The 10,626-nt window shown below is 48.6% G+C and overlaps 1 long non-coding RNA gene across 1 annotated transcript; it reads left to right on the top strand.

The window, feature by feature from the left end:
• The first annotated feature begins 1,754 nt into the window (after positions 1 to 1,754).
• On the top strand, positions 1,755 to 7,214 carry LOC117077938. Its single transcript, XR_004434873.1, has 3 exons — positions 1,755 to 1,861; positions 4,235 to 4,301; positions 7,025 to 7,214. It is a non-coding gene; the product is annotated as an uncharacterized LOC117077938 (long non-coding RNA).
• Positions 7,215 to 10,626: the final 3,412 nt, after the last annotated feature.

Raw genomic sequence — 10,626 nt, 5'->3', positions numbered from 1 at the left:
TAATAGAATGATTTATATTACTTTGGGTATATACCCAGTAATGGAATTGCTGGGTCAAATGATATTTCTGGTTCTAGATCCTTGAGGAATCACCACACTGTCTTCCACAGTGGTTGAACTGATTTACATTCCCACCAACAGTGTCAAAGTGTTCCTAATTCTCCACAGCCTTGCCAGCATCTGTGGTTTCTTAACTTTTTAGTAATTGCCATTCTGACTGGCATGAGATGGTACCTCATTGTGGTTTTGATTTGCATTTCTCTAATGATCAGTGATGTTGAGCTTTTTTTCATATGTTTGTTGGCTGCATAAATGTTGTATTTTGAGAAGTGTCTATTCATGTCCTTGGCCCACTTTTTTATTGTTTTTTTCCTTGTAAATTTTTTTAAGTTCCTTGTAGATTCTGGATATTAGACCTTTGTCAGATGGGTAGATTGCAAAAATTTTCTTTCATTCTGTAGCTTGCCTGTTCATTCTTGATGATAGTTTCTTTTGCTGTGCAAAAGCTCTTTAGTTTAATTAGATGCTATTTGTCAATTTTTGCTTTTTTTGCAATTGCTTTTATTTCATCATAAAATCTTTGCCCATGCCTATGTCCTGAATGGTACTGCCTGGATTTTCTTTTAGGGTTTTTATGGTTTTGGGTTTTACATTTAAGTCTTTAATCCATCCTGAGCTAATTTTTGTATAAGGTGTAAGGAAGGGGTCCAGTTTCAGTTTACTGAATATGGCTAGCCAGTTTTCCCAGCACCATTTATGAAATAGGGAATCCTTTCCCCATTGTTTGTCTTTGTCAGGTTTGTTGAAGATCAGATGGTTGTAGATGTGTGGTCTTATTTCTGAGATCTCTACTCTGTTCTATTGGTCTGTGTGTCAAAACAGACCGTTTCTATACAGCATCCTTGACAAAAAGGTCCAGCATCCACTACTCCTACACAGTGACAGGAGCAAGCTCACTTCATCCCTCAGCACCATGTTCTGGAGGACTAGTTCGGAAGCTTCTGTCTTGTGTTGAGTTGAAATAGTTCTCCCTAAAGCTCTCCTTGTGGGTCCAGCGTTGCCTTCTGAAGCCACATAGAAGCAGCCTGTTTCTCTTACAATAGCCCTTCAGGTATCTGTAGATAAGTGGGCAATTCCTGGAGACTTTCCTGCTTCAGATTAAATGCTTGCAGCTCCTTCAATCATTCCCTGCATGATGTATGTGTCAGCAAGGCCTGAGTTGCAAGCAGTAGAAACCCATGCTAACTGACTCAGGTAGAAAAGACATTTCATTTGCAAGAAATGGGAGTGGTCATAGGACTGGCAGAACAGTTGGAAATCCAGCTGGAGAAATAGATAGGAACAAGCCAGAAGCACCCTGAAACCTGTCCAAAAGCATCCCAGGAGGGCACACTGAGTGCCACATGGAGCCTGCACCACCATGGGGAGGAAGCAGCCACTGCCTTCCTGAATTGTGAGTCTCAATCAAGAACTTATTGGGGAAAATAGGTAATAGAATTTATCTGGACACCAATTTGCCTGTTAGGTCGGCTTGACTTTCTCTAAAGCCTCAGGCATAGAGTTATTACGGACTGAGTTTGTGCTTCCCTAAAACTTACATGGAAGCCCAAACCTCCAGTGTGCCTGTCTTCCGAGATAGCGCTTGTGAGGAGGTGGTGATAAAGGTTAAATGAGGTCGGAAGGGTGGAGCCCTAATCTGATAGGGCTGGGGCCATATAAGGTGAAGAAGAAATAGCAGAGCTCTCTTTCTTCCCAGTTGGGATACAGTAAGAAGGCCACCGGCTGCAAGCCAGGAAGGAAGGCTTCACTCATTACCAAATTGACCAGCACCTTGATCTTGGACATCTCAGGCTTCAGAACTGTGAGCAATAAATTTCTGGTTTTTAAGCCACCTGGTCTGTGGTGTTTTGTTAGGTCAACCCAAGCTGACTAATACAAATGGGTTGGTTATCATTATGTGTTTCCAACCATCCGAAAGTTCCACAAAACACGGTAGACCTTTGAGAGACATGAGACCTAGTCATGACCCAGGGTTTTCTCATTCAAGCAGGGAAGTTGTACCCATGGTGGTGCTTTTGATGTAGTTTATTCCAGGGAGCATCAAATGAAGCAGAGAAAAGATCATTCAAAGAACCACAGGATTCTTGTAGGATTTTAGGAACCCTCTAGGTGCTACTCCTAGTCCTGAAAGGAGCACCAGGCAGACTACGTACAAGTTGCCTGGGAAGATTTCTTTTTTTTTTTTGAGACGGAGTCTTGCTCTGTCACCCAGGCTGGACTGCAGTGGCCGGATCTCAGCTCACTGCAAGCTCCGCCTCCCGGGTTCACGCTATTCTCCTGCCTCAGCCTCCCGAGTAGCTGGGACTACAGGTGCCCGCCACCTCTCCTGGCTAGTTTTTTGTGTTTTTTAGTAGAGACGGGGTTTCACCGTGTTAGCCAGGATGGTCTCGATCTCCTGACCTCGTGATCCGCCCGTCTCGGCCTCCCAAAGTTTTTTTTTTTTTTGAGACAGGGGTTTCGCTCTTGTTTCCCAGGCTGGAGTGCAATGGCACGATCTCAGCTCACCGCAACCTCTGCCTCCCGGGTTTAAGCGATTCTCCCGTCTCAGCCTCCCGAGGAGCTGGGACTACAGGCATGTGCCACCATACCCGGCTAATATTTTTATGTGTTTTTAGTAGAGATGGGGTTTGTCTATGTTGGCTAGGCTGGTCTTGAACTCCTGACTTCAGGTGATCCGCCCGCCTCAGCCTCCCAAAGTGCTTGGATTATAGGCATGAGCCACCACGCCCAGCTGGGAAGCTTTTTAAAAATATAGATGGAAAGCTCTACCCTCTGAGAGTCTACTTTCATCAGCCTGGGAGAAGACCTGGTGTATTTTGAACAGGTGCTCCAGGAGACAGGATTAGGCAGAATCCAGATTGGGAATCCTACTGTGGACAAGCCTCTCGTCCGCAGATGGGAAAACAGGCTAAAGATGAAGACCTTGGGTCCAAGGTTCAGACTAGACCAGCACTTGGGTCTCCTCATCTCTGGGGTATTGGTGTCTGTCTTCACAGCACTGAAAAGTCATCTGTATGTGAAAGAGTCTTTACTAGAGACTCCAGACGGTGCCTGGAGGGGGACACAGAACTCTGCCATGAGAGAGGTGGTGGGGGCAGTAGAGTTCTGACTGGGAGAAACTGTATGGTCTCCCGGTGACAGTTAACTTAGAGCTGGGCCTTACGAGAGGATAGGCAGGATTCCTTAGAATAAGTAGGATAATGGGGATTTAATAAGCAGATGGAGGGGGTGGAAGAGGATTCCAGGTGGAGGGAACAGCTTGAGTAGAACCTGGCTGGTAGTGGGACTTTGCACGCAGAGTGGGAAAAGATAGCAGCCCCACGTGGTTGCTGCGGGCCTTGTCCAGGGCACTGAGGCATGGCAGGTGCACTTGGAGTTGAAGCTTGGATGGTAGGCTGGGGCTGTAATCCTGTGGTAAACCCTAAAGCCTCAACAACACCCCTGGCTACACAGAGATGCTCGATGAATACCCTATAAAGCCGTTTGATAGCTCACCCCAATTTTGAGAAGCAAAGAATGAGTTGAGATGTTTGTAAGTCATCAGAGAGAGATGCCTTCCTATGACTCACGGCACCCAATCTGGAGTGAAGAGAATCTGCCTCAGAGGAAAAAAACTATGTACCCCAAAATCCTACCAAGAAAGAGGTTCCCTCTGCTCACATCCCCACTAAACTCTTCCAGCACCCTGGCATCTATATTTTTGGCTCCTGGTGCCTGTGTTTTTTTGTTTTGTTTTGTTTTTTTGAGATGGAGTCTCGCTCTGTCACCCAGGCTGGAGTGCAGTGGCATGATCTCAGTTCACTGCAACCTCTGTCTCCCGGGTCCAAAAGTGATTCCCCTGCCTCAGCCTCCCGAGTAGTTGGGACTACAGGCACGCACCACCATGCCCGGCTAATGTTTTGTGTTTTAGGAGAGATGGGGTTTCACCATGTTGGCCAGGCTGGTCTCAAACTCCTGACCTCATGATCCGGCCGCCTCAGCCTCCCAAAGTGCTGGGATTTTAGGTGTGAGACACCACGCCCGGCCTTGCTCCTGGTGCTTTGAATGCACACGAAGGAGAGGTCAAAAAAACAAGGTAGAGGCGGGGCCTTCCTGGGTGATTCAGAGCAGTGGTTGCAGGTTTGACCGTGCTGGGAGTCAGGTGAATAGAGCATGCTTTACTCCTTCTTAACAGCACTCAGCCATCATGATACAGGCTTTTCCTGAGGGCACAGGCAGATGCCAAGTAGGCACAGAGTCAGGTAAGTGTAGCCCCAGTTCATGCCAGAGGCCGTCCCAGGCCCCACCCATGACCTCACACCACCTCTTGCACACTGCTCCTGGGTCCCAGGAAGGAGTGTGGACTCTTTTTAAGGTGACCGTCTCAGGCAGCTTGCACTCTTGTGCATGTAATATGGGGCGGTTGCTGTGTTAGGGTCCTGGAGGAGGTCAGGAAGGGAAGAGGTGCTGAGAGATGCTTAAAAACCTTTCACTCTGAAAGGTGGGATGGGCTGCTGCACAGACACATACTGAGTGGGGTGGGATTGCTCAGGGGTGCAGGAGACACAAGGGACCGTTCTAAGGAGGCTCCCAGGTGCCAAAGAAGCAGCAGTGCTTTCCAGCTGGGTTTCTGAGAAGGCATTAGGGCAGAGTAGCTTTTGAGTTGGAACTTGAAGATGGAGATTTGGAAGTGACCGATGGGAAGAAGCAAGGGAATGGCCTGAAGAAAGGCAGAGAAAATGAACATTCCACGCCCAACCACCAGTCCTCAGCCCCAGTTCTTCTGCCTCCTAAAGGGACATGAGGCAGAGCCCATGAAATGCTTTCAGCATCTCTGAGCATCCACGCTGTTCAGATCACAGTTCTAGGCGCTGACCTGTTTATAAGCGGAGTAGTGGCTAGACCCTGCCTTGTAGGAGCTCAAATGCGTATGTTTATTGCGGCACTATTCACAGTAGCAAAGACTTGGAATCAACCCAAATGTCCATCTGTGACAGACTGGATTAAGAAAATGTGGCACATATACACCATGGAATACTATGCAGCCATAAAAAAGGATGAGTTTGCATCCTTTGTAGGGACATGGATGCAGCTCGAAACCATCATTCTTAGCAAACTATCACAAGAAGAGAAAACCAAACACCGCATGTTCTCACTCATAGGTGGGAACTGAACAATGAGATCACTTGGACTCGGGAAGGGGAACATCACACACTGGGGCCTATCATGGGGAGGGGGGAGGAGGGAGGGATTGCATTGGGGAGTTATACATGATATAAACGTCATGCACATGTACCCTAGAACTTAAAGTATAATTAAAAAAAAAACAAAAAAACAAAAAAAAACAAATGCTTAGTATACCAGGATAGCTCTGATTGAAACCAGAGTGGTAATTTTCTCTGAAGGGCCCTGTCCCTCACCTCATCAGGCTTGCCTCTCATGATCCCACACCCATGAGTCCTCCCCCCATACAATCAACTCCCCTAGCCCTGTAGAAAGCTATGCTTTCCTTGCCTCGTGGCCTTGGCTCCCGCCATTGCCTACATCTAGAGTGCCCTTCCTGAAATGTGTGACCGTCCCCATCTGCCCATGAGGCCTGAGTCCAGTCCCAGCTTCACTATGACATGACCATACTGATCTTCATCCCTCCCCTGCCCACCCAGCGGAAGCATCTCTCCCTTCTTTGAACTTCACCATGCCATGCATCTTCCTCTGGGTGTGCCATAGTCACCTGCTTACATGACTGATTCTGCCCCCAGCATTAGACTGTGAGTGCCTTGCAGGCAGAGCTATGTGTCCTGATCACCAGAGTCTCGCACAGCACCTGGCACTTAATAGATGCTCAGGAAACATCTTTGTCAGCATAGCATAGCTGGATGTAGAAATCTCTGATAACATAGAGGCCAGAGTTCATCAGAAAGGGTGAGAAGGACTTCACAAGGTTCATTGGAAAGAAATAAAGTTTAGAGATCTGTCGAAGGAGGCAAAGGGCCATTTGAAAGCAGAGAACAGGTGAGGGGCTGTGCGTTAGGAGTGAAAGAGCTCATTGGAGATGGGTGCTCAGGCCTGTGGACTTGGAATGAAACGGTCTTTCACTACATATCCCATCCACCCACCCGGGAAGCCCTTCACCCTGCCCCCAACCCAGACATATGTCCCAGTTGGATGCTGGACAGAGGCCTTGAATATGAGGCAGAAAAACTTTGGCTCAGAATAGGAAGGCCCTGCTGGCTCCTCGAAAGGCTTCTAGCAGGATGAAAACGGTTTTTAAAAGATAGCCTGGATCATGTCACTCTTTCACTTAAAATGCTTCAGAAGTTTCTTGTTTTTGTTAGCATGCAGAAAGAACTCAAAGCTCAGATGGTCTGGGTCCTATTGGTTCATCAAGCTCAGCCTGCCTGGAGGCAGCCACTGTGTTGTTCCCTCTCTTCATCCTCCCTCTGTACCCTCTCTTGCCACAGGACATTTGCACAGGTGGTTCCCTCTAACTGGAACACTAAGAAATATGGAAGTAAAGAGGGTTGGGAGAAAAGGCAGGAGTCACAGGTGACTGTGTGGGATGAGGAGAGTTATCAAAACTTTTTTGTTTTAGAAGGAGTCTCGCTCTGTCGCCCAGGCTGGAGTGTAGTGGCGCCATCTTGGCTCACTGCAACCTTGACCTCCCGGGGTCAAGCGCTTCCCCTGCCTCAGCCTCCTGAGTAGTTGGGATTACAGGTGCGTGCCACCAAGCCTGGCTAATCTTTGTATTTTTAGTAGAGACAAGGTTTCACCATGTTGACCAGGCTGGTCTCGAACTCCTGACCTCAGGTGATCAGCCTACCTTGGCCTCCCAAAGTGCTGGGATTACAGGCGTGAGCCACCGCACCCGGCCGAAAACATTAAGAGCAGGTAGACGTTACTTTGGACACCAAATTAAGGAGTGTGCTGAGCTGAAAGAGAAAAGGAGAATACAACGGAGCTGACACTTACAGTGTCCCTCTTGCAGAGGGAGAACCGTGGACACAGAACCATAGAAGCTGAGCTCTCACTACTGGGTTCGAGTCCCAGACATAATACTTGCTGGCTGTGTGGCCTTGGGAAGGCACATGATCACTCTCAGTGAAAGTGAAACTGGAAAGTTTCTGCTCCGCAGAGATTTTCTTACGAATGAGATGAGTTCGCAAGAACAGAAAACCAAACATCTCATGTTCTCACTCATGGGTGGGAACTGAGCAATGAGATCACTTGGACTCGGGAAGGGGAACATGACACACTGGGGCCTATCATGGGGAGGGGGAAGGGGGGAGGGGGAAGGATGGCATTGGGAGTTACACCTGATGTAAATGACGAATTGATGGGTGCTGACGGGTTGATGGGTGCAGCACACCAACATGGCACAAGTGTGCATATGTAACCAACCTGCACATTGTGCACATGTACCCTAGAACTTAAAGTATAATTTAAAAAAAAATGAGCTGAGTTAGCATACACCAAATCCTTAGAGAACAGCCTGGCTCACAGAAAGCCAACAGTAAGTGTGACTCGTTATTAGCACTGTTGTTAACTGAGGGTAATAACAGGGACCAGGGGCCAAGAGGCATTATCTAGAGCTATTTTAGAGGCAAAGAAATGAGGGCGAAAAAGCTCAGAGGCCTGCCTGCAGTCACACAGCAGAGCCAGGTATGAACACTGACATTTTGGTTTTCAAGGCCCACACGCGCTCTATCCTACCACACAGTGCTGGCAGGCACGTGAAAGGCTATTGCAGTCCAATCTTCTCATGACAAAGACAGGGAAATGGAGGCCTCTTAGAGAAAGTGACTTGAGCCACCCTTATGCTCTTAAATTGTAAGCGTCCAGGGATCACCCAAGTTAAGATGTCCATACACAGCTGGCAAGGCAGGACCTGAGGCTGAATGGGAGGTACAATTGGCTCCACGGTATTGGCCGAACCCACAGCTAGTTTTCAATGCTGAGAGCTGTCCATCCTGGCAGAGGCTCACTGCCCTCTGTGCCCTCCCTGGTTGCCTGGGCAGATGGTGAGCTCTGGTTGCCAAGGAACCCGTGTTGGCAGTTCTGAAATGGGGCGCGTCAGCAGCCTTGCTCCGGCGGCTTCCCACATCCTTGAGTAACCACCACACAATGGTGCTGGGCATGTGACCAAGGGTGCGGTGGAGATGGAATTAGTAATACACACTTGGTGACCCTCCCCAGCCAGGCTTCACTGCGTGCTTATGACCAACACCCATCCCTTCCTTAGCATCTGTGATGTCTTTAAGGGCCAAGTAAGAAGGTAAAACTGCAGGGAGTCAGGAGGGGGAAACTGGCCTGGGGTACAGTCTCTCGGAATGAAAATATATGTCATCGGCTACCTGTAGGTCACAATGCATTCAGTGAACCTGTCAAAACTTGAAAGTGGGCTACAGTGGGACGGGCAATGCCCAGAGGGAGGCAGAAAGGTGTAAATAATCCGAGGTGAATGTGGGTCTTGTTGGCATGGTAGATTTATGCCCTGTCTTCATAATGTCCCCTTTCATCTTGGGAGCGTGGATTCCAAAAATCTAGTCTAGACAGGAATTGATGGTGCTACCTCTCAGCTTACATCGTGCAAGGTTTCTCAACACCAAAGACTCCTGAATATTGATGGGAACAGCCCACTCAGCCAGGGGATATTGCTCAGAACTCAGGAGGCCAAAGGCATCATTCTTCCCTGTTCCCTGCTCAGGAACAGCCCTCCAGGGTCAGCGTCACTCATTCTGGGGGATGACGCTGTCTTTTGTCTTCATCTCCCCAAGCGGGAGACAAGTCCCATCACGCCTGCCACCTGGCAGGCAGCCTTACGCCTTCTCTTTCGTCCTTTTCATGTGTGCTCGGTGCCGGTTTCAGCGGCTTTCATCAGAGACTGAAACTACCCCCACTCCCATCACCTCCCAGGGCCATGAGCAGGCCGTGGCTGACAGAGCCAGGCCTAGGAGCCTGGGCAACCATAAATAGGTGGCTCGGAGGACCTCTCCGAGCCCCCTTCTCTGCCCAGGCAGGCCTCCTCCTTGGGTGGCCAGAGCCAGGGCCCAGGAGCTCCTGCTGCAACAACTGAGAGGCTGAGGGGCTTTGCTCCTGAGGAAGGTCCCCTCTTCCCACCCCCCGTGCTCTAGGCCTGGCAAATTCAGCCTGGGAACTGGGGCTGCTGTGGAAGAGATGGAGCTGGGGAGTATTTACAGTGCAGCCTGTGAGGCTGAGCAGTGACAGCGCTGCGGGCCTGAGAATTACAAAACAGACTTAAACAGATGAAATACTGTCCAGGCATGGTGGCTCATGCCTGTAATCCCAGCACTTTGGGAAGCTGGAGCAGGCAGATCACTTGAGGTCAGGAGTTTGAGACCAGTCTGGCCAACATGGTGAAAACCCATCTCGACTAAAAATTAGCTGGGCGTGGTGGCGGACACCTGTAATCCCAGCTACTCAGGAGGCTGAGGCAGGAGAATCACTTGAACCCGGGTGGCAGAGGTTGCAGTGATCTGAGATCGTGCCACTGCACTCCAGCCTGGGTGACAGAGCCAGATTCCATCTCAAAAAAAAAAAAAGATGAAATATTAACTGATGCAGGGAAAACAGACAAAAACTATACATGTTCAAAACGAAACAAAAAAGGGCACAGGGCTCAGAAACAAGTTTGTCAGCCTTTGTGAACAGCTGGGATCTCTGACTCATGCACTGTCCCCTGTTCTCTATGCTGCAGGAATGAGGCAGCGAGAAGCCAGATTCTGCTGGAGACAGAGCAGAGAGCCAAACCATCTCCATGTACTGGTGCATGATCCTGGGCAAGGTAGGGGGCATCCCTGAGCCTCAGCTTCCTCATTTGCAAAATGGTGACATGCCTACTTCCCAGGGCTGTTGTTAAGGTTAAATGATGACACAGTTTACCATATGCCAGGCAGATAGTAGGCACTAAATAGTCACAATTATTAGCCCTGAGCAAATATTGCTCAGCCATTCCCTTGTAAAGCCTATCCTCAAACCAACTTTCCATGTGGACGTTCAATCATCTTTCTGGATGACCTTGCTTTAACCACTGTCTCAGATTCTGTGTGTGTGCGTATAGAAGAAACAAAGAAAAAAAGTCCTTTTCGCATAGTGAGGACATTTCCCCATCCTATGAGTCTGTGTATGTGTGTGCAAATGTATACGTATGTACACACACACACACACACACACACAAACACACAGCCCCGTGGAAGAGGCAGGACAGGGTTGCATTTCCCCCTTTTAAAGATGAGGATGCTGAGCCTCAGAAAGATCAAGTGACCTGAACAAAGTCACACAGCCAATGTGTTTCTCCGAAAGGAACGACCAGGAGTCTGTTTCTTTATACAGAGGTGTCCAATCTTTTAGCTTCTCTGGGCCACAATGGAAGAAGAAGAATTGCCTTGGGCCACACATAAAATACACTAGCACTAATGATAGCTGATGAGCTCAAAAAGTAAAAATAAAAATCACACCAAAAAAACAAGGTTTTAAGGAAGTTTACAAATTGGTGTCGGGCTACATTCAGAGCCGTCCTGGGCCATGGGTTGGACAAGCTTCTCCACTATAAACTCGTGATGGAGAGAC

Source organism: Trachypithecus francoisi, unplaced genomic scaffold (genome assembly GCF_009764315.1).
Source record: "Trachypithecus francoisi isolate TF-2019V2 unplaced genomic scaffold, Tfra_2.0 Lachesis_group0, whole genome shotgun sequence".
In the NCBI taxonomy this organism is placed as follows: domain Eukaryota; kingdom Metazoa; phylum Chordata; class Mammalia; order Primates; family Cercopithecidae; genus Trachypithecus; species Trachypithecus francoisi.
Note: the sequence above shows the minus strand (reverse complement) of the source record. Positions and strands in the feature narration are given on the sequence as shown.